This window comes from Schistocerca nitens, chromosome 4, assembly GCF_023898315.1.
Source record: "Schistocerca nitens isolate TAMUIC-IGC-003100 chromosome 4, iqSchNite1.1, whole genome shotgun sequence".
NCBI lineage: Eukaryota > Metazoa > Arthropoda > Insecta > Orthoptera > Acrididae > Schistocerca > Schistocerca nitens.
This window is the reverse complement of record NC_064617.1, coordinates 574026056-574050835: the sequence shown is the minus strand read 5'-3', so window position 1 is coordinate 574050835 and position 24780 is coordinate 574026056. Positions and strand designations below refer to the sequence as shown.

The 24780-nt window shown below is 42.0% G+C and overlaps 2 non-coding genes across 2 annotated transcripts; both read left to right on the top strand.

Moving 5' to 3' along the window:
- The first annotated feature begins 11143 nt into the window (after window positions 1-11143).
- Window positions 11144-11218, top strand: Trnas-cga (transfer RNA serine (anticodon CGA)). The gene has a single exon. It is a non-coding gene; the product is annotated as a tRNA-Ser (tRNA).
- A 1428-nt stretch (window positions 11219-12646) lies between these two features.
- Trnas-cga (transfer RNA serine (anticodon CGA)) lies at window positions 12647-12721 on the top strand. Its single transcript has one exon. It is a non-coding gene; the product is annotated as a tRNA-Ser (tRNA).
- Window positions 12722-24780: the final 12059 nt, after the last annotated feature.

Genomic DNA, 24780 nt, shown 5'->3' with positions numbered 1-24780 from the left:
AAAAAAAAAAAAAGCAAAAGCACAATGCCTTTCCCTTCAAAACGTATCCAAACTGCAGCTACCTTCCCACAGAAAAGATAGAATTCCTCCTCAGGCGAGGTCAGGAAACGAAAGAAACGTAAAATATTCCTTAAAAACTTAACATCTTGGTGTGCAAACTCAAAATTTATATAAATTTACTTTCTCATCCTATAATCTAAAGAAAAATTTACACTTTTCAGATCGTTAACAGATAAGTTCAACATTTATTATTGCAGTACCAGCATCAGCATCAAACAGGGCATGAGACCGATGAACTAAAAAAGTCGCTGGAGCTGATACTGTGGTTTCCGCATAAGGAATATATCGAAGGGAGACCAAGGTTAGGTTTAGGCTTCATCCAGTCTTATTACTAACTAGATAATAACAACTCTGATCATTCCTGTTGCCAGGGCGTATATTACTAAAACAGTCGTTTCACATAGTATGTTGTATCTACCTTACAAATTCCTTGTTCGAGGGTAACAGGTACCAAACGTTAAACGTTAGCCCTGGTCTTGCGGCACCGAATGTGAAGTACCACTCCAACATTCTGTGTGGTGTCTGTTGTTCTATGTCGTGTCTCCCTACCACTTTCGCGCAACGACGCTCTGAGCGTGTTTTTTAGGGAATTGACTAGTTTGAACCTGGGACCAGCTGCTGGTAAAGAGACGCTAGACCACACATGACATGTAGAGTTCAGAAGGGTTCAGTGAGACTAGCGATGATATAACCAAATACTTAAGGATTTCAGCGTCAGCTCCACTGCACTCCCTGTAAAAGAATCTTAATACTAACTAAATTCAGTGGAAGGGGTTCAAGGCTTTCCTACTTTTAGTTTGCTGGTAAAATAACGTCGAAAACGCAGTTAAGTTTACCATTGGATATTTTATTCTACTCACAAAACATTGTTTATAAACTGCACTATTGATAAAAGGAAATGTTTTAATACAGGATGATAAAAACCAACTGCGTTCAACAAAAATGTGAACGAATATTCCCTGAATGGGTTTCCTAGTTCTACAAGGGATCGAAGGATGACCTATGCCATATCACATCTATAATCTAGATTTAAATTAAGTTTCACAAAAGAGAAAACTACCAAAATGGTCTACAGTGACCCTCAATTATCTTTGATTACTTATCTAACTTGTCGTAAATTACATTGGCTGATGTGGCTTCTCAATAATTATATAACAGAAAAATCATCGTGTTTCAGATTTTAACTTACGCAGCACATGTGAATACCATGAGCTTTAATTGACGATCGACACTAGTATTACGCAAAACGGGGGTGTAACAGATGAGACTTGCAGTTCTGAGTGAAGCTTTATGCGCTGTTATGCGGCATCGCGTGCGTTCATTACCTTGTCGTTGGTTAGGCAGTGTCAGTTGGCGTCGGTCGGCACAGCTCCACGCACCTCGCCGACTCGGAAGCAACTCTCTCCTAACTTCTCCTTACTACAATTTACCGAACTTGGTTTAAAAAAACTATCTGGCTGTGTATTCATCTGACCAATCCCGGTCTCAATGTTAACCTTAAGCTCCGCCTACTAAAATTCTGTCTATCCAATGAGAAACGTTATACTTTTCATGGTGGGGCAATGTTTTTAAAGTCTGCAACGTAACAGAGACGCGAAAAAGTCTCACGCTAAAACTTGCAGCTGGTGTGGCCCTTTTAGTGTTATCGTAAGATCTGTACTGTTCTTCTGGAGGGCTCTAGCTTTTAACATGGGCTGGGGGAGTGGTCCTGGCGGTTACTTTTCGTGGTGGGGCAATGTTTTTAACGTTTGCAACGTAACAGGGACGCGAAAAAGTCTCACGCTAAAACTTGCGGCTGGTGTGGCCCTTTTAGTGTTATTGTAAGATCTGTACTGTTCTTCTGGAGGGCTCTAGCTTTTACCATGGGCTGGGGGGTGGTCCTGGTGGTTAGCTGGAAACGTGGGTGTCCGTGCCTTATCGTAGGGCCTTCTAGCTTAACACGGTTCTGCTCTCGGCTTCTGTTCTCGTTTCTCCCCTCGGAACTGCGTCTGTCTCACGGTGGGAAGGTATGACATGCATTTAGGCATTCTTGTGTTAGTCTGTGGTATTCCATTTGCTCACTCGTTACTCGTATTCCTTTGGTTAATTTTATGTCACGATTTATTCGGAGCTATGTGACATACTACTGGATTTGCTTATCATGTCTGGGTTTTCATGGAAGGTGTTGGATTTGCCTGACACCTTACAGTCACATGACTCTTCTGAGACATTGCTTTGCGTATCGTATGTCCAAATTAAAACATGACTGACATTTTCCCATGCTAGGAATCCTTTTAACCATTTGATCATGAATTGTGTGTCATTGTAGGACGATAGGATCTTAGGTTACCAACATTTTCAAAATAATCTTTTCTTAATTTATCACACTACTGGTTGTTGCTCTTTTAAGTGACTATCTTCATCCAACTTGGACTAGCATTCTGACACAGTGAAGATATATGCCATTCCCCCACAAGATCAAGACAGCATGCCACAGGTGTCCACTCCTCTCATCACCCATTGCTTGCTAATAGTAATTCGATGTAACATTTTGTGTACTCCAGTTGTTCGTCCTTTAGCTTTTTGACCAGTTTAACTAGATTTTAATATTTTCTTTACTTGGAGACTGTGACGTTCGCTGTGTTATTCAGTGGTTTGGTATTTAACTAATTTGTAAATGAAAATGATAATCTTATTTTATTACATTGAGTAATTACTAAATAATTTTTCTCCTGGCTAAAGATTTGGTTAAGTTGCTAAAGAACTCCAAGTTAACGTCATGTTAAAATGTTATCTGTAAGTTGTGTAAGTGTCACTAATCACAGCTCATGCAACATATTCTATACAAATATTGATTATGATGGAAATAGTTATCTTCAGCAAAATGATCATTAAAACCACCGAATATCAGCCGCGCACAACACTGACGTATGTTAGCTGAAACAATATTCTTCGCAACTCGTGCGTAATTAATTTCGGCTCCATACATCAGCTAGAAAAGTTTCTTATAAGAATCGTGCTATGAGCACTGTTTTTAAAGAACCAATATGATTCGAATCATTTTCATTAAAATGAGTTCGGGACCACCGGTGCACATTTATTATTACACATTTGTATTACGTTCGGCATTTATGTCTTCAGAGTTGCGTAATTAGAATTTGCCGCTGAGATAATTGTTAAGATGGCGGCAGACAATTGATAGAGAATTTCTATTGTTAGACCAAATAAGTAAGTATTGGAAGTGCTTATTAAACTCTACAAACTCTACTTTCGTATTGCGCACTATTTAGACTTCATCAAGCAAACATTTGATTTGTTTCTAAGGAAAACAGAGACAAAAACCCGATACAAATCGCTATCATCAATGGCTGCGCTCGATGCAGCGGAAAGAAATAATTAACACAGATAATGCCTACTGAGAGAGGAATTAAAGTTACAAATAATTATTCACTCATATTTATAATAATAATGAACTCTATTCTCAAGTAATAACTAACAAATAATTACAATTTCTAAAGAGACCTCAGTTTGATATGCGTCCGCAACCTACAAAAGCCAACCAACAAAAGGTAAAAACAAAGGAAGACAAACGCAGATCATAAAAGGAATTTACAATTATCATTGTCTTTGTATGATACACATCGATATGTCCAATTACATCATAGAATATTATATAAATAATTAACATTTATCATCGTTTTCACTGTTTTTTCATATGTCAAATAGATAATGTTTATAACTGTTACAGGCATAATTTCCTCTCGACGCACTGTAGCTAAATTTATCTCGTGGATGTTACAATGCCCCTTGGGCTGCGAAACAAAATTAGTTTATGTATTGTATTTTTTTTTTATCAGTCCACGTAATCCACGTAGATTTGCTGCCCTCCAGATGCAAATGTTTAGTTTCAATGTTGTTTTAGACATGATAAAATTATAGTTGAATCGACTACTTTAAATGACTTCCGTGACTGTATTATCTCGGATATTGCTGCGGATACTTCCCGGATTAACTTATCCCCCCCATTTGAGTTCACTGGACTCGGAAAACCGGGAATAAAACCGTCCAAGGGGCTTCAAGAAAATACAGACACCTACTTTTAACAGTCAGGTTTGACATCAATGTAATAAAATTTGCTGGAAAATACAAATTTATGACTCTGTTGTAAGCATCTGAGATAATGAATATTTTTTTTCATGGTGGTATATCATAACAATTTCCAGAGTCACTCATTTATCGAATGTCATAAGAATTTGCCGCTCCCGTCGTAAGACCGCCCCCGTGTCGAACCGTTGGAATGCAGACAGGTAGTGGCTGCTGCTGGACCGCCGCCGGCCGAGTCGGTGGGGCGTCGGCTGCCGTCGGCTGCATCGTGGTTTGGATCTGCTGCTGGCTACTAGTCGCGCCGCAGCAGGTCTAGCTTCTCCTTTCCCACGTCCCTCAGTTTAAAATGGGTACGTGAAATGTCAGAATATAAGCATCAGTGACAAGATAATTGCTATTCTCATCCTGTGGAAAAGTTTATTAGTGTCCATTTCACTCGCATACACACGGATGGAATGAGACTGTTTTTGGAGTATGTTCTGTATTTTGACACTGTTCAACACAAGGTAGTGATTCACATGTACGTTTATCACAATATGCACATTTTGAACACTGCACCGTTAATCATACAAGTGTCCGTAGTGTGCTTCGTTTACTTTAGCGGAATGTAAATATTTTCGCGACGCGCTGCGTAGCCAACGTTGCATTATTGTTTTGCCGCGCGGCTGGCTGTACTGTCTGTCACATTAAATTTGGCACGCGGAGACGGTTCATATCAAACAACTAAAGGTCACCAGTTCAAGTTAATTATTAATACAGTCAACAGTACTCAACGTTCATAGCGTTGCTGCTAACTTTGACACTCCAAGAGCGTTCATAAGGTCACGTGATCACAGTTTTTATCACTGTTCATCATTATTCACAATGTAAATCACAGTTCTTCACGCATCCACTAGTTTCTGCGAAATACGTTTCACTGTTCTGATTGCTGTCAGTAGTTTTCCACAGTACTTAAGAGACAATCTATATGCAAATGACACTTTTCAAGTAATGAGGTCTGGTACACTTAATCATAAGTTCATATCACCATGACTGATTAACAAAATTTAAAATTTTACACTGTCACATAAACATGAGACAATATAAAACTTTCAGAATCTGCTACATTATCTTGACAATGAGATCATTACTCAACTGTCCAGATAACAGTACATTTCAATTTTTATTACAGATACATAAATTAATATATTTATATTTTCTATTTTTTGGGATTGTTATTTACCATGTATTTAGGACAGATGTCCATGTTCGGATTATCTAGCCGGGATGTTGCACATAAGAGTATTTTAAATGACTTCGTAATGAAACCGTGTACGTAAATCAGTACACATTCAGATTTCGCTTCACTAGTGGTGAAAGAGGTTTATTTTATTTTTTATTTATTTTTTTTTCTTGTCAGTCACACAGCTCACACACCACTAACACTCGCTACGTGTGTGGGACTACATGACTCAATCTTATGAAAATATTTTTGTTATATCCATTCTTACACACGAACAAATATATTATTTAACCATTCTAATCATTTCTATCCTACGTATAGAAAGGTAAAATTCCTCACATTTAAAGCAATAACACTCAAGTATTTATCAAGTTATTTATCCCTTTTAGAGTAAAAATACATTTATTATGGGGATTCTCTACTCCTTGTTCAAATAATTCAAGAACATTACAGTGTAATACTTTACATAAAAGCTTATCAACTAATACATACATAACATTATCAAATTATTACTGCTAATTATTGTACCATAAACATTATATTTGCAGTTGTGGTGTAGTGCACTTGCACTTCTGATTGGTCCTTTGTATATTCCAACATTAAATTGGTTTTCCTATTGCAAATATTTTTTTATGTCTTAATGACAATACAGTCCTTTCCTCTTTCCTGTATTGACATCCTCTAGTATATAGCACCCTTCACGTGGGTTATTAGGTATTTTATATGGCCCTTGAGACAGTAATTTCCATTTTCTATTTTTCTCTTGATTATCGATGCCTTGTGATGCATCCTCAACAATACTAACTCATCGATACAATACTATTGTGTCTTAGTAAGTTTTTTGTCAAACTTCGCCTTGCGGAGCTCTGCTTGGCGATTTATATTCTGTAGAGCTGTATGTAGTTTCTTCTGATAAGTTAATTGTTCCTCTTCGATCTTCGATATTGGATTAACCCATTCGTCCACTTCGTTTTCTCTTCATTCATTAGTTCACTATGAGTGAAACCAGTTGTGATATGTGGTACATTATTATACGTTTCCATGAAATTATTTAGGTATTCCACCCACTTAGTGTGCTGTTGTGGGCGCAAGTTCGGATGAACCGGTTAAGTTCCCTGAAAGTCCTTTCAACAGGGTTACTGTTCGGTGAAAACCTTGAAATTAGAACATGTCTGATGTTATATTCATCCATAAGGTTCTTCCGACTCTCTCCAGTAAAATACGTGGCATTACCTGTTATGGCAATCGATGGGCACCCGACAGATTTGAGGTAATCGTTTGTCAATCTTTTTGCAATACTATTGGCAGTCGATGCCATATGTGGGTACATTTTCACGTATTTTGAAAATAAATCATACACTGCAAGCACGTATTTCACTCCTCCTCTGGCAGTTGGTAGGGGTCCTGCAATGTCGATGGCGGCAATCTGCCGCGGACATTTTGCAGTAATATGGTGTAGTTCAATATCTCTGCAAATATTGCTCGGTTTGACCTTTTGGCATATTTAACAGGTACTGATAAGTTCTTCAACTCTTCTTTTTAAATTTGGGTAATAACATTACTGACGTATCTTCATAGTACACTTAATAATGACGATGTGCACCCATGCCCGATGCGTTAACCAAATTAAATCGTCAAGCAGGTCTGATGGAATGCACACTCACCATATACTATTAAGATTGTCAGATTTGTAAAATAAAATGTCATTGTTCAACTGGTAATATTGGTGGAAAGGACTATCATCTTGCTGACACAATGCGTCCATGATGTTCTTCCATATCGGATCCTTTTCTTGACATTGTTTCACCCTTTTCCACAACGCAAAATATTTTTGTCTATTAGCTTTGTCCTTTATAAGAAGAAATTTTTATTCTGTAGAACTTTCTACTAGAGCTGCAAACGCTGGTAATCCTCGTGTTAGCCTAGATAATGCGTCGGTAATTACATTATCTGATCCATGGACATGTCTAATTTCGAAGTCATTCTCTTGCAAGGCGAGAGTCCATCGAGCTAAGCGCCCGTGCAGTAATTTGCATGTTAACATGAAACTCAGAGCTTGACGGTCACATAAAACATTGACATGTTTCCCATAAATATAGTATCAAAATTTTTTAAAGGCAAATACTACGCAAGTGCCTCAAGTTCGGTCACAGTGTAGGATCGTTCACATTTGGTTAGGATCCTACTTGAAAATCCAGTCATCTTGACTTCTAGCTTGTGGTTGATGTTTTCTATTTGAAACAGGCATGCTCCGATCCAATAACTTGATGCATCTGTTGCAATAAAGAAATCCTTTGACATATCCGGCTGAAGTAAAATTGGTGCATTGATAAGTGCCTCTTTGATACTGTCAAAGTCTTCTTTGCATTTCGATGTCCAGCACCATTGTGCATTTTTATTTAGCAAACTCAATAACGCTTCACTGTTAAGCTGTTGAGCAGTTAAAAATCTTCTGAAGAAAGATGCAAGGCCAATGAAACTTTTAAGTTGTTTCTTCGTGCGTGGGTACGGAAAATTTGCAATTGCCTCCATTTTGCTAGGGTCTGGTTTTATACCTTGTGGCAATATTAAATGACCAAGGAATTTTATTTCCTCCCTAGCAAACTTGGATTTTTCAAATTTACTGTTACTCCACTTGCTAGAAACTTGTCTAGCACATTTTGTATTAAATCAAGGTGCTCTTCCAAGGTATCTGTTCCTAGCAATAGGTCATCAACATATTCTGTGACTCGATCTAATAACTGGGGCCCTAGTACGTCATCCAACGCTGCTATGAACACACCGGCACTAATATTTAATGCTAAGGGAAGCTTCGGCCTCCAAGCACAAAGACGGTATATTGCCTGGATTCTTCTGATTAGAGAATTTGTCAAAATGAAGAACGTAAATCGAGTAAGGTTAGATATTTCTTGCCAAAAAACTTCTGGATTTGTTCGTCTAAATTTTCAGGTCTCATTCGCACTGGCACTATAATTTTATTGATGGTCGTGCGTCGAGAACTAAGCGTATACTTTTATCTGCTTTGGTTATTGCTAATAGGGGACTGCTATATGGCGAATTAGATGTTTCAATAATGCACCAATCCACCATTCTTCGGATTTCTTTCATCACTTCGTTTTTCTTAGGCCAGGGGACCGAGTAACATGCTCTGCAATAGGTCTTGTGCGGATATACTTTCATGTTATACTGGTAATCTTTTACGATTCAAGGGCGTTCAATGAATACTTCGAGGTGTCCGGATAATAATTCTGTTAATTGTCTAGCCTCTGAAGCATTAATGCAAGTTGCCTCCTGTACTTTCTCTTCTATTGTTGTGACGATGTCACTCACGTTGCTGGGTGCATCGTAATTCGATTTTTATGACACATCTGTGGGTGCTTATGATCCAACACTAACAACTTCTGTTTGCTGACAGAAAGATTCGTGTTTCTCATCAGCGGAAGGTTCGCACCGAACTCCCGATTCAGCATTAATGTTATGGGTCGCTGTTGGTACTTAAGTGCACATGTCCCACGGGCGAGATCAATTACAGCTTCCCTTTCCCGAAGGAACTCAAGAACCAGTAGCACCGGTACTGACAAGTTATCCATTAGTAGGAACGTGCATAATAAGCCATGATTTCCCAAGGAAACTTCCACCTGTGTCTGGTATTTTATACTCTGTGCCTTTTTTCCCGATGCCCCTATAACCTTACAATTATCAACCGGCAAAATCGGCAATCTTCTTATCTCCGATACCTTCTTGAGAAACTGCGTGTTCATAACTGATACATTCGCACCTGTGTCAAGCAGAATAGTAGTTGTTACACCATTTACAGCTCCGGTGACACTTGCTTGGATATTTTCCCTTTGTGGCTTATCAGAGACAGCAGGTTCCTGATATAGCTCATCTTCGATCCTGTTGCCATCCTGATACCCTTTCATGTTTATTTTTTGTTCCGTCGACCTATTCCCTTCATTGTTGGCCTCTGTCACCTGGCGAAGGCCTACAGGGACCGAAATTAGTTTGTTGGCTTCTGAGTGTTTTATTTTGCTTCTGAAGGTACCTCCACTATTCTAACATTTTGTGAGTTTTCAGTCGGAGGAGGCCTGCTTGGAACCCACCACGGTGGATATTGATTGCTTGGTATAGATATAGCCTGTACATACTTTATTGGCTGACCTGAATTCATATAATTATGCTGCGGCTGCCAATGACTTGGCCTTGGCTGTCGCCAGTATTCACTGTCACCCCGCATGTTTTTAGGCTTGTCTTTATATGGACTGTCTGACCTGTTGTCATTTCGTCTCTTTCGGTTGCTATTGTTATTGTTTGGGTTTTCATTGGGGTACGGCCTCTGATTACCATTCGGTTGTTGGTGTTAAAATGGTTCAAATGGCTCTGAGCACTATGGGACTTAACATCTATGGTCATCAGTCCCCTAGAACTTAGAACTAGTTAAACCTAACTAACTTCAGGACATCACACAACACCCAGTCATCACGAGGCACAGGGTGGTTGGTGTTCTTCGGCCTTTTGATAATTATGTTACTATTATTATTATTATTGTTATTAGGATAACCAGAATTTTGGTTGAAACTTCCTGTCAGATTAAAACTGTGTGCCCGACCGAGACTCGAACTCGGGACCTTTGCCTTTCGCGGGCAAGTGCTCTACCAACTGAGCTACCGAAGCACCACTCACGCCCGGTACTCACAGCTTCACTTCTGCCAGTACCTCGTCTCCTACCTTCCAAACTTTACAGAAGCTCTCCTGCGAACCGTGCAGAACTAGCACTCCTGAAAGAAAGGATATTGCGGAGACATGGCTTAGCCACAGCCTGGGGGATGTTTCCAGAATGAGATTTTCACTCTGCAGCGGAGTGTGCGCTGATATGAAACTTCCTGGCAGATTAAAACTGTGTGCCCGACCGAGACTCGAACTCGGGACCTTTGCCTTTCGCGGGGCAAGTGCTCTCTAATCTGCCAGGAAGTTTCATATCAGCGCACACTCCGCTGCAGAGTGAAAATCTCATTCTGGAAACATCCCCCAGGCTGTGGCTAAGCCATGTCTCCGCAATATCCTTTCTTTCAGGAGTGCTAGTTCTGCATGGTTCGCAGGAGAGCTTCTGTAAAGTTTGGAAGGTAGGAGACGAGGTACTGGCAGAAGTGAAGCTGTGAGTCCCGGGCGTGAGTCGTGCTTCGGTAGCTCAGTTGGTAGAGCACTTGCCCGCGAAAGGCAAAGGTCCCGAGTTCGAGTCTCGGTCGGGCACACAGTTTTAATCTGCCAGGAAGTTTCACATCAGCGCACACTCCGCTGCAGAGTGAAAATCTCATTCTGGAAACATCCCCCAGGCTGTGGCTAAGCCATGTCTCCGCAATATCCTTTCTTTCAGGAGTGCTAGTTCTGCATGGTTCGCAGGAGAGCTTCTGTAAAGTTTGGAAGTTAGGAGACGAGGTACTGGCAGAAGTGAAGCTGTGAGTACCGGGCGTGAGTCGTGCTTCGGTAGCTCAGTTGGTAGAGCACTTGCCCGCGAAAGGCAAAGGTCCCGAGTTCGAGTCTCGGTCGGGCACACAGTTTTAATCTGCCAGGAAGTTTCACATCAGCGCACACTCCGCTGCAGAGTGAAAATCTCATTCTGGAAACATCCCCCAGGCTGTGGCTAAGCCATGTCTCCGCAATATCCTTTCTTTCAGGAGTGCTAGTTCTGCATGGTTCGCAGGAGAGCTTCTGTAAAGTTTGGAAGGTAGGAGACGAGGTACTGGCAGAAGTGAAGCTGTGAGTACGGGGCGTGAGTCGTGCTTCGGTAGCTCAGTTGGTAGAGCACTTGCCCGCGAAAGGCAAAGGTCCCGAGTTCGAGTCTCGGTCGGGCATACAGTTTTAATCTGCCAGGAAGTTTCATATCAGCGCACACTCCGCTGCAGAGTGAAAATCTCATTCTGGAAACATCCCCCAGGCTGTGGCTAAGCCATGTCTCCGCAATATCCTTTTTTTCAGGATTGCTAGTTCTGCATGGTTCGCAGGAGAGCTTCTGTAAAGTTTGGAAGGTAGGAGACGAGGTACTGGCAGAAGTGAAGCTGTGAGTACCGGGCGTGAGTCGTGCTTCGGTAGCTCAGTTGGTAGAGCACTTGCCCGCGAAAGGCAAAGGTCCCGAGTTCGAGTCTCGGTCGGGCACACAGTTTTAATCTGCCAGGAAGTTTCACATCAGCGCACACTCCGCTGCAGAGTGAAAATCTCATTCTGGAAACATCCCCCAGGCTGTGGCTAAGCCATGTCTCCGCAATATCCTTTCTTTCAGGAGTGCTAGTTCTGCATGGTTCGCAGGAGAGCTTCTGTAAAGTTTGGAAGGTAGGAGACGAGGTACTGGCAGAAGTGAAGCTGTGAGTACCGGGCGTGAGTCGTGCTTCGGTAGCTCAGTTGGTAGAGCACTTGGCCGCGAAAGGCAAAGGTCCCGAGTTCGAGTCTCGGTCGGGCACACAGTTTTAATCTGCCAGGAAGTTTCATATCAGCGCACACTCCGCTGCAGAGTGAAAATATCATTCTGGAAACATCCCCCAGGCTGTGGCTAAGCCATGTCTCCGCAGTATCCTTTCTTTCAGGAGTGCTAGTTCAGCATGGTTCGCAGGAGAGCTTCTGTAAAGTTTGGAAGGTAGGAGACGAGGTACTGGCAGAAGTGAAGCTGTGAGTACCGGGCGTGAGTCGTGCCTCGGAAGCTCAGTTGGTAGAGCACTTGCCCGCGAAAGGCAAAGGTCCCGAGTTCGAGTCTCGGTCGGGCACACAGTTTTAATCTGCCAGGAAGTTTCATATCAGCGCACACTCCGCTGCAGAGTGAAAATCTCATTCTGGAAACATCCCCCAGGCTGTGGCTAAGCCATGTCTCCGCAATATCCGTTCTTTCAGGAGTGCTAGTTCTGCATGGTTCGCAGGAGAGCTTCTGTAAAGTGTGGAAGGTAGGAGACGAGGTACTGGCAGAAGTGAAGCTGTGAGTACCGGGCGTGAGTGGTGCTTCGGTAGCTCAGTTGGTAGAGCACTTGCCCGCGAAAGGCAAAGGTCCCGAGTTCGAGTGTCGGTCGGGCACAGTTTTAATCTGCCAGGAAGTTTCATATCAGCGCACACTCCGCTGCAGAGTGAAAATCTCATTCTGGAAACATCCCCCAGGCTGTGGCTAAGCAATGTCTCCGCAATATCCGTTCTTTCAGGAGTGCTAGTTCTGCATGGTTCGCAGGAGAGCTTCTGTAAAGTTTGGAAGGTAGGAGACGAGGTACTGGCAGAAGTGAAGCTGTGAGTACGGGGCGTGAGTCGTGCTTCGGTAGCTCAGTTGGTAGAGCACTTGCCCGCGAAAGGCAAAGGTCCCGAGTTCGAGTCTCGGTCGGGCATACAGTTTTAATCTGCCAGGAAGTTTCATATCAGCGCACACTCCGCTGCAGAGTGAAAATCTCATTCTGGAAACATCCCCCAGGCAGTGGCTAAGCCATGTCTCCGCAATATCCTTTTTTTCAGGATTGCTAGTTCTGCATGGTTCGCAGGAGAGCTTCTGTAAAGTTTGGAAGGTAGGAGACGAGGTACTGGCAGAAGTGAAGCTGTGAGTACCGGGCGTGAGTCGTGCTTCGGTAGCTCAGTTGGTAGTGCACTTGCCCGCGAAAGGCAAAGGTCCCGAGTTCGAGTCTCGGTCGGGCACACAGTTTTAATCTGCCAGGAAGTTTCACATCAGCGCACACTCCGCTGCAGAGTGAAAATCTCATTCTGGAAACATCCCCCAGGCTGTGGCTAAGCCATGTCTCCGCAATATCCTTTCTTTCAGGAGTGCTAGTTCTGCATGGTTCGCAGGAGAGCTTCTGTAAAGTTTGGAAGGTAGGAGACGAGGTACTGGCAGAAGTGAAGCTGTGAGTACGGGGCGTGGGTCGTGCTTCGGTAGCTCAGTTGGTAGAGCACTTGCCCGCGAAAGGCAAAGGTCCCGAGTTCGAGTCTCGGTCGGGCACACAGTTTTAATCTGCCAGGAAGTTTCACATCAGCGCACACTCCGCTGCAGAGTGAAAATCTCATTCTGGAAACATCCCCCAGGCTGTGGCTAAGCCATGTCTCCGCAATATCCTTTCTTTCAGGAGTGCTAGTTCTGCATGGTTCGCAGGAGAGCTTCTGTAAAGTTTGGAAGGTAGGAGACGAGGTACTGGCAGAAGTGAAGCTGTGAGTACCGGGCGTGAGTGGTGCTTCGGTAGCTCAGTTGGTAGAGCACTTGACCGCGAAAAGCAAAGGTCCCGAGTTCGAGTCTCGGTCGGGCACACAGTTTTAATCTGCCAGGAAGTTTCATATCAGCGCACACTCCGCTGCAGAGTGAAAATCTCATTCTAGAATTTTGGTTGTATGGATTCCTACTACTATTATTATTATTATTATTGTATTTTCCGTTACTATAAGCTTTACTTTTATTTTCCTTTGGACTACCTTCGCCCCTATTTCCATTATTTTTATTCCATGAAATTTTTTTTAGGACTATTGTTATTGCTGATCACGTCAGAATTTTTTCTGGCGTCTTCTTGCACTAGACCCAGGGAATCAATTACAAACAGAAATTCTTTCAGATCGGTGTCTGTAACATTAAATAATTTTTCTCTAATATGTATGGGTAATCTTGCTTTTAACACTCGCAATAAGTCTCTGGTGGTTACTGGCTCATCCCAATACCGGGTCATGTTAATATATTTTTCAAAGTACATTCATAAGGAACCTGACTTCGGATTGTACATTTCTGCATTGTAAAAAACTTTACGGAGTCGCTCTTGAGTAGACGCTGACCAGAATTGGTCAAGGAACGCCTTCTCATAGTCGTGGAAATTCTTGCAAGTTTCTGCTGCATTTAATGCCCAGAGCGCCGCATCACCAGAAATATGTGAAACCACAAACTGTATTTTCTGTTCTTCCGACCATGATTTTGGAAGAACACTTTTGAAGTTTCGAATGAAAACTACTGAATGTATGTTTTTCTTGCTTTCTTCGTTAAATATTTGAAACTGTCTATGCTTAATTAGGCTTTCTTCATGCTTCAAAGTAGTTAAGTGCATGGAATTACTATCATTCGCAGGTTGTGTGGTTACTTTATTACAAGTACATTCTATTCCACTATTATTGTTCCTTGGTGTCACATATTGCTCTGGTAATATCGGTTGATTACCAAAATTTGGTCTTCCTTGTGGTGCATTAAAATTCGCCGTTTGATTATCTGCGATCTTTTACCTGTCAGTACCAGTGTTGTCATTACTGCATACTGTCATATTTTCAAAGTTTTAATTTTCAGAGCTCAGCAACCTGGCTATTTCTGTTCGGAATTGCTTTCGGATATCAGAGGGAATGTCCTCCTGCATTGTTTCCACAGCGGTAGCCAAGGCTTTGAATTGGTTCTCTAGTCTATCTACTTCAGTTTGAAGACTATTGACCTGAACTGGAATGTTTGTTAACGGTTCAATAGTAGTTTTTACTGCATCGATCTCCTGCTTAAAATGGGTACTAATAGCATTATCACGATCGACCAACACTTGATTTATCCCGCGGACAATTTCTTTATCTCTTTCCAGAATGATATTGTTTATATTTTCCATAAATTTCTTTTCCTTTTCTTGTAGCCAGCGGTTTTCACCACTTCTGCCATCCACCTGTAGCAGTTGAGGATGTCCTCAGAAACCAAGTGATGGGCATCATTGGTGGCATGAGCAACAAGAACGTAGATACAGAAACCATTGGTATAACAGTTGTAAATTGTCGTAGTTGTGTTCGGAAAGTACCAGAGCTCCAAGTGCTAATAGAAAGCACTGATGCTCAAATCGTTATAGGCACTGAAAGGTGGCTAAAGCCGGAGATAAGCTCAGCCTTAATTTTTGCGAAGAATCTAACGGTGGATAGGCTAAACACATTTGGCAGTGGTGTGTTTGTTGCAGTTAGAAGTAGTTTAACTTGTCCCGAAATTGAAGTAGATAGAAGTAGTTTAACTTGTCGCGAAATTGAAGTAGATACTTCCTGTGAGTTAGTATGGGCAGAGGTCATTGTTCGCAACCGGAATAAAATAATAAATGGATCCTTTTACCGACCTCCCAGTTCAGATGATACAGTTTTCTGAAAGGTTCAGAGAAAACTTGAGTTTAATTTCAAACATTTACCTGACTCATACGATAATAGTTGGTGGTGACTTAAATTTACCCTCAATATGTTGGCAAAAATACATGATTAATTCCGGAGGTATGCATAAAATATCATCCGAAATTGTGCTAAACGCATTCTCTGAAAATTATTTCGAGCAGTTAGTTCACGAGCCCGCGCGAATAGTAAACGGTTGTGAAAACACACTTGACCTCACAGAAACAAATAATCCTGAGTTAATAACGAGCATCAAAACCGATTGAGGGATTAGTGAACACAGGGTTGCCAAAGCGAGATCGAATATTGTAAACTCCAAATCCTCGAAAAATAAGCAAGAAATATACCTATTCAAAAAAGCAGATAATAATTCACTTGATGCCTTCCTGAGAGAGAATCTTCACTCATTCCAAATTAATAATGTAAGTGTAGACCAGATGTGGCTTGAATTCAAAGAAATAGTATCAGCAGCAGTTGAGAGATTTATACCAAATAAACTAACAAACGACGGAGCTGATCCACCTTGGAACACAAAACGGGTTAGAACAGTGTTGCAGAAACAACGAAACAAACATGCCAAATTTAAACAGACGCAAAAGCCCCAAGATTGACGATCCTTTACAGAAGCTCGAAATTTACAACGGAGTTCAATGCGAAACGCCTATAACAGTTTCCACAACGAAACTTTGTCTCGAAACCTGGCAGAAAATCGAAAGAGATTCTGGTCGTATGTGAAGTATGTTAGCGGCAAGAAACAATCAATGCCTTCTCTGCACGATAACAATGGAGATACTATCGAAGACAGTGCTGCCAAAGCAGAGTTACTAAACACAGCCTTCTGAAATGCCTTCACAAAACAACTCAAATTACATATTCCAGACTTCGAATCGAGATCAACTGCCAACATGAGTAACGTAGAAGTAAATATCCTCGGAGTAGTGAAGCAACTAAAATTACTTAATAAAAGCAAGTCTTCTGGTCCAGACTGTATACCAATTAGGTTCCTGTCCGAGTATGCTGATGCATTAGCTCCATACTTAACAATCATATACAACCGTTCGCTCGATGAAAGATCCGCACCCGAAGACTGCAAAGTTGCACAGGTCACACCAATATTCAAGAAAGGTAGTAGGAATAATCCACTAAAATACAGGCCCATATCGTTAACGTCAATATGAAGCAGGATTTTAGAACATATATTGTGTTCGAACTTTATTAATTACTTCGAATGAAACGGTCTATTGACACACAGTCAATATGAGTTTAGAAAACATCATTCCTGTGAAACACAACCATCTCTTTATTCACATGAAGTGCTGAGTGCTATTGACAAGGGATTTCAGATCGATTCCGTATTCCTGGATTTCCGGAAGGCTTGTGACACTGTACCACACAAGCGGCTCGTAGTGAAATGGCGTGCTTATGGAATATTGTCTCAGTTACGTGACTGTATATGCGATTTCCTGTCAGAGAGGTCTCAGTTCATAGTATTTGATGGAAAGTCGTCGAGTAAAACAGAAGTTATTTCAGGTGTTCCCCAAGGTAGTGTTATAGGCCCTTTGCTGTTCCTTTTCTATATAAACGTTTTGGGAGACTATCTGAGCAACCGTCTTTGGTTGTTTGCAGATGACACTGTCGTTTATCGACAAATAACGTCACCAGAAGATCAAAACAAACTGCAAAACGATTTAGAAAAAATTTCTGAATGGTGCAAAAAGTGGCAGTTGACCCTAAATAATGATAATTGTGAGGTCATCCACATGAGTGCTAAAAAGAACTCGTTGAACTTCGGTTACACGATAAATCAGTCTAATCTAAAAGCCGTAAATTCAACTGAATACCTAGGTATTACAATTACGAACAACTTAAATAGGAAAAAAGAACACACAGAAAATGTTGTGGGGAAGTCTAAGCAAAGGCTGTGTTTTATTGGCAGGACACTTAGAAAATGAAACAGATCTACTAAGGAGACTGCCTACACTACGCTTGTCCGTCCTGTTTTAGAGTACTGCTGCGCGGTTAGGGATCCTTACCAGATAGGACTGACGGAGTACATCGAAAAAGTTCAAAGAAAGGCAGCACGTTTTGTATTATCACGAAATATGGAAGAGAGTGTCACAGAAAAGATACACAATTTGGGCTGGAAATCATATAAGAAAGTCATTTTTCGTTGCGACAGAGTCTTCTCACGAAACTCCAATCACCAACTTCCTCCTCCGAATGCTAAAATATTTTGTTGACACCGACCTATATAGGGAGGAACGATCACCATGATAAAATAAGGGAAATCAGAGCTCGTACAGAAAGATATAAGTATTCGTTCTTTCCGCGCGCTATACGAGATTGGAATAATAGAGAATTTTGAAGGTGGTTCGATGAACCCTCTGCCAGGCACTTAAATGTGATTTGCAGAGTATCCATGTAGATATAGATGTAGATGGTCCCTGAGCTCCTGTTGCTGTTTTTCTATAAGCTTTTCCCGTCTACGTTATTCCTTCTCCTGCTGACCTTGTCTTTCACGCTCCTGCTCTTTAATAGCAAACTTTTCAAAAAATGCTGTTAGCATATCCTGTATGGACATAGCTTGAGCATTGCTAAATTCTGCCCCTTGCCCAGAACAAATATTGTCGTTAATTCCTAACTGGTTGAATGCAGGAGTGTCAATTTGTTTTGGCAACTCCTCAGTTTTACTATCACTCGGGACATCCGTTACTAAATTATCATTCATAATTAAATTTTCTAATAATTCGACAGAAATATGGGTAGATTGTTCTACCTGAGACTCTGATGTCATCTCGGCATTAGTATGCTCATTCGGTTTATTTTTATTTAACCATTCTATCACCAATATAAAACAACAAATTTATAAATCACTGACAAGCACCAATTGACACAAAATAATCTTATAACTAACACATATACACAAATAACACTTAAAAATATTATTCTCGTAACCACAATATTCAATTATTACTACTTATGGCAGGAGGTACTGATTTTAATTTTAAATTGTACACGCAGCGAATGTTGTTTGTGTGCTGCTTTGTAATTACTGAACATGAACATCTGTTCCTGCCTATATTAATTGAGAGTGGTGGACTGCACTGCTTATATGAAGTTGCTGTCCCACCGGCGCAGATACAGATTCGTACAGCAGTTCGGTAGGAAGATGCCAGTGCTCATGAAACAAGTAAATGAACAATGATTAATAGTTTGATTTGGTACTCCGTACCTGTAATAGATCACAATTTCAATTATTAAAATGAATGAATGTGCATTGGTGGCCCCACGTTGGGCGCCAGTGTGGCGTTCGCTGTGTTACTCAGTGGTGTGGTATTTAACTAATTGCTAAATGAAAATGATAATCTTATTTTATTTCATTCAGTAATTACTAGATAAATTTTTTTCCCGGCTAAAGATTTGGTCAAGTTGCTAAAGAACTCCAAGTTAACGTCATGTTAAAATGTTGTTTGTAAGTAGCGTAAGTGTCACTAAATCACAGTTCATGCAGCAGATTCTATACAACTATTGATTATGATGGAAATAGTTATCTTCAGCAAAATGATCATTAAAACCACCGAATATCAGCCGCGCACAACACTGACGTATGTTAGCTGAAACAATATTCTTCGCAACTCGTGCGTAATTAATTTCAGCTCCATACAAAGTTTCTTATAAGGATCGTGCTATGAGCACTGTTTTTAAAGTACAAATATGATTCGAATCATTGCACATTTATTATTACACATTTGTATTACGTTCGGCATTTATGTCTTCAGAGTTGCGTAATTTGAATTTGCCGCTGAGATTATTGTTAATATGGCGGCAGACAATTGATAGAGACTTTCTATTGTTAGGCCAAATAAGTAAGTATTTGAAGTGCTTATTAAACTCTATAAACTCTACTTTCGTATTGTGCACTATGTAGACTTCATCAAGCAAACATTTGATTTGTTTCTAAGGAAAACACAGACAAAAACGCGATACAAATCGCTATCATCAATGGCTGCGCTCGTTGCAGCGGAAAGAAATAATTAACACAGATAATGCCTACTGAGAGAGGAATTAAAGTTACAAATAATTATTCACTCATATTTATAATAATAATGAACTCTATTCTCAAGTAATAATTAACAAATAATTACAATTTCTAAAGAGACCTCAGTTTGATATGCGTCCGCAACCTACAAAAGCCAACCAACAAAAGGTAAAAACAAAGGAAGACAAACGCAGATCATAAAAGAAATTTACAATTATCATTGTCTTTGTATGATACACATCGATATGTCCAATTGCATCATAGAATATTATATAAATAATTAATATTTATCATCGTTTTCACTGTTTTTTCATATGTCGAATATATAATGTTTATAACTGTTATAGACATAATTTCCTCTCGTCACATTGTAGCTAAAATTTATGGCGTTGATGTTACACGACCCACATTTATGAAGTAATATTACTTATTTGTACGTCGATACGTTTCCTAAGAATGCGCGTAGCGGATTACGTGTGGAGTGCACATGTGGGTTTTTTAGGTTAGAGAATTCCCTCCCTAGGCCCGACAAGACGCCTCCTGAGACGCGGCAAGGTACGAGTAGACAAAATGCAACAGGGAATAACAATATTAATGTGCTAATAGTAAACTGCAGGAGCGTCTATAGAAACGTCACAATGCCCATATAGTACTAGGGACAATAAGTTGGCTGAAACCAGACGCAAACAGTAATGAAATCCTAAACTCAGATTGGAATGTATACCGCAGAGACAGGCTGGACAGTGAATGTGGAAGCGTGTTTATAGCGATAAGAAGTGCAATAGTATCGAAGGAAATTGACGGAGATCTGAAATGTGAAATAATTGGGGTGAAGCAGGCTCAGATATGGTAAATGTATGTCTCTATAGGCCCCCTGGCTCAGCAGCTGTTGTGGCTGAGCACCTGAAGGATGATTTGGAAAATATTTCGAGTAGATTTCCCCATCATGTTCTGGGTGGAGATTTTAATTTGCCGGATATAGACTGGGAGACTCAAACGTTCATAAGGGGTGGCAGGGACAAAGAATCCAGTGAAATTTTTTTAAGTGCTTTATCTGAAAACTACCTTGAGCAGTTAAACAGAGAACCGACTCGTGGCGATAACATATTAGACCCTCTGGTGACAAACAGACGCGAACTACACTCCTGGAAATGGAAAAAAGAACACATTGACACCGATGTGTCAGACCCACCATACTTGCTCCGGACACTGCGAGAGGGCTGTACAAGCAATGATCACACGCACGGCACAGCGGACACACCAGGAACCGCGGTGTTGGCCGTCGAATGGCGCTAGCTGCGCAGCATTTGTGCACCGCCGCCGTCAGTGTCAGCCAGTTTGCCGTGGCATACGGAGCTCCATCGCAGTCTTTAACACTGGTAGCATGCCGCGACAGCGTGGACGTGAACCGTATGTGCAGTTGACGGACTTTGAGCGAGGGCGTATAGTGGGCATGCGGGAGGCCGGGTGGACGTACCGCCGAATTGCTCAACACGTGGGGCGTGAGGTCTCCACAGTACATCGATGTTGTCGCCAGTGGTCGGCGGAAGGTGCACGTGCCCGTCGACCTGGGACCGGACCGCAGCGACGCACGGATGCACGCCAAGACCGTAGGATCCTACGCAGTGCCGTAGGGGACCGCACCGCCACTTCCCAGCAAATTAGGGACACTGTTGCTCCTGGGGTATCGGCGAGGACCATTCGCAACCGTCTCCATGAAGCTGGGCTACGGTCCCGCACACCGTTAGGCCGTCTTCCGCTCACGCCCCAACATCGTGCAGCCCGCCTCCAGTGGTGTCGCGGCAGGCGTGAATGGAGGGACGAATGGAGACGTGTCGTCTTCAGCGATGAGAGTCGCTTCTGCCTTGGTGCCAATGATGGTCGTATGCGTGTTTGGCGCCGTGCAGGTGAGCGCCACAATCAGGACTGCATACGACCGAGGCACACAGGGCCAACACCCGGCATCATGGTGTGGGGAGCGATCTCCTACACTGGCCGTACACCACTGGTGATCGTCGAGGGGACACTGAATAGTGCACGGTACATCCAAACCGTCATCGAACCCATCGTTCTACCATTCCTAGACTGGCAAGGGAACTTGCTGTTCATACAGGACAATGCACGTCCGCATGTATCCCGTGCCACCCAACGTGCTCTAGAAGGTGTAAGTCAACTACCCTGGCCAGCAAGATCTCCGGATCTGTCCCCCATTGAGCATGTTTGGGACTGGATGAAGCGTCGTCTCACGCGGTCTGCACGTCCAGCACGAACGCTGGTCCAACTGAGGCGCCAGGTGGAAATGGCATGGCAAGCCGTTCCACAGGACTACATCCAGCATCTCTACGATCGTCTCCATGGGAGAATAGCAGCCTGCATTGCTGCGAAAGGTGGATATGCACTGTACTAGAGCCGACATTGTGCATGCTCTGTTGCCTGTGTCTATGTGCCTGTGGTTCTGTCAGTGTGATCATGTGATGTATCTGACCCCAGGAATGTGTCAATAAAGTTTCCCCTTCCTGGGACAATGAATTCACGGTGTTCTTATTTCAATTTCCAGGAGTGTATTTGAGACAGTTAACGCAGAACAGGGAATCAGCGATCATAAAGCGGTTACTGCATCGATGATTTCAGCCGTAAATAGAAATATTAAAAAAGGTAGGAAGATTTTTCTGTTTAGAAAAAGTGACAAAAAGCAGATTATAGAGTACCTGACGGCTCAACAGAAAAGTTATGTCTCAAGTACAGATAGTGTTGAGGATCAGGACAAAGTTCAGAACCATTGTACAATATGCGTTAGATGAGTATGAGCCAAGCAAGATCGTAAGAGATGGAAAGAGCCACCGTGGTACAACAACCGAGTTAGAAAACTGCTGCGGAAGCAAAGGGAACTTCACAGCAAACATAAACATAGCCAAAACCTTGCAGACAAACAAAAATTACGCGAAGCGAAATGTAGTGTGCGGAGGGCTATGCAAGAGGCGTTCAATGAATTCGAAAGTAAAGTTCTATGTACTAACTAGGCAGAAAATCCTAAGAAATTTTGGTCTTATGTCAAAGCGGTAAGTGGATCAAAGCAAAATGTCGAGACACTCTGTGACCAAAATGGTACTGAAACAGAGGATGACAGGCTAAAGGCCGAAATACTAAATGAGTTTTTCCAAAGCTGTTTCACAGAGAGAGACTGCACTGTAGTTCCTTCTCTAGATTGTCGCACAGATGACAAAATGGTAGATATCTAAATAGACGACAGAGGGATAGAGGAACAATTAAAATCGCTCAAAAGAGGAAAGGACGCTGGACCTGATGGGATACCAGTTCGATTTTACACAGAGTACGCGAAGGAACCTGGCCCCCTTCTTGCAGCGGTGCACCGTAGAGCTCTAGAAGAGCGTAGCGTTCCAAAGGATTGGAAAAGGGGACGTCGAACAGATGTGCAGAACTATAGACCTATATCTCTAACGTCGATCAGTTGTAGAATTTTGGAACACGTATTATGTTCCAGTATAATGACTTTCCCGGAGGCTAGAAATCTACTCTGTAGGAATCAGCATGGGTTTCGAAAAAGACGGCCGTGTGAAACCCAGCTCGCGCTATTCATCCATGAGACTCTGAGCTATTCATCCACGAGACTCTGAGGGCTATAGACACGGGTTCACAGGTAGATGCCGTGTTTCTTGACTTCCGCAAGGCGTTCGATACAGTTCCCCACAGTCGTTTAATGAACAAAGTAAGAGCATATGGACTATCAGACCAATTGTGTGATTGGATTGAAGAGTTCCTAGATAACAGAACGCAGCATTTCATTCTCAATGGAGAGAAGTCTCCCTAATCAACAGTGATTTCAGGTGGGCCGCAGGGGAGTGTCATAGGACCGTTGCTATTCACAATATACATAAATGACCTTGTGGATGACATCGGAAGTTCACAGAGGCTTTTTGCAGATGATGCTGTGGTGTATCGAGAGGTTGTAACAATGGAAAATTGTACTGAAATGCAGGAGGATGTGCAGCGAATTGACGCATGGTGCAGGGAATGGCAATTGAATCTCAATGCAGACAAGTGTAATGTGCTGCGAATACATAGAAAGATTGATACCTTATCATTTAGCTACAATATGGCAGGTCAGCAACTGGAAGCAGTTAATTCCATAAATTATGTGGGAGTACACATTAGGAGAGATTTAAAATGGAATGATCATATCAAGTTGATCGTTGGTAAAGCAGATGCCAGACTGAGATTCGTTTGAAGAATCCTAAGGAAGTGCAATCCGAGAACAAAGGAAGTAGGTTACAGTACGCTTGTTCGCCCACTGCTTGAATACTGCTCAACAGTGTGGGATCCGTACCAGATAGGGTTGGTAGAAGAGATAGAGAAGATCCAACGGAGAGCAGCGCGCTTCGTTGCAGGATCGTTTGGTAATCGCGAGAGCGTTACGGAGATGATAGATAAACTCTAGTGGAAGACTCTGCAGGAGAGACGCTCAGTAGCTCGGCACGGTTTTTGGTTAAAGTTTCGAGAACATACAATCACCGAAGAGTCAAGCAGTATATTGCTCCCTCCTACGTATATCTCGCGAAGAGACCATGTGGATAAAATCAGAGAGATTAGAGTCTACACAGAAGCATACCGACAATCCTTCTTTCCAAGAACAATACGGGCCTGGAATAGAAGGGAGAACCGATAGAGGTACTCAAGGTACCCTCCGCCACACACGGTGAGGTGGCTTGCGGAGTATGGATGTAGATGTAGATAGAAACGTGCATAACTTATATCTATGTAATAAGTTCGTAATTTTATGCTACCTTGTGGAGTACATAGTAACCATTTTGTTGCAATTTTTTCCTGGTGAATAAGATTCCCTTGCACAGCCACTGTCCACTGGTGTTGGCACTGCTTCATTGAAGTTATCACTTCCAATTTTTAAATGTACATTTGCCATTGTTCTTTTCCTAAGTTGTACAGAAATACCATATGCCTTTTTCATATGCATTAACCTTTACAGTTAATTTCAGAAATACGGAATCAACCTGAGATCCCCTGTCAATAGCGGCCATTACTTCGTGTGGATAAAGAGCTAGCTGCGTTGCACAAGAACGATGTTTTCTGAAACCGTGCTGATTATGTATCAATAGATCGTTCCCTTCGAGGTGATTCATAATCTTTGAATACCATATATGCTTCAAAACCCTACTGCAAACCGACGTCAATGATATAGGTCTGTAGTTCGATAAATTACTCCTACTACCCTTCCTAAACACTGGTGCGACCTGCG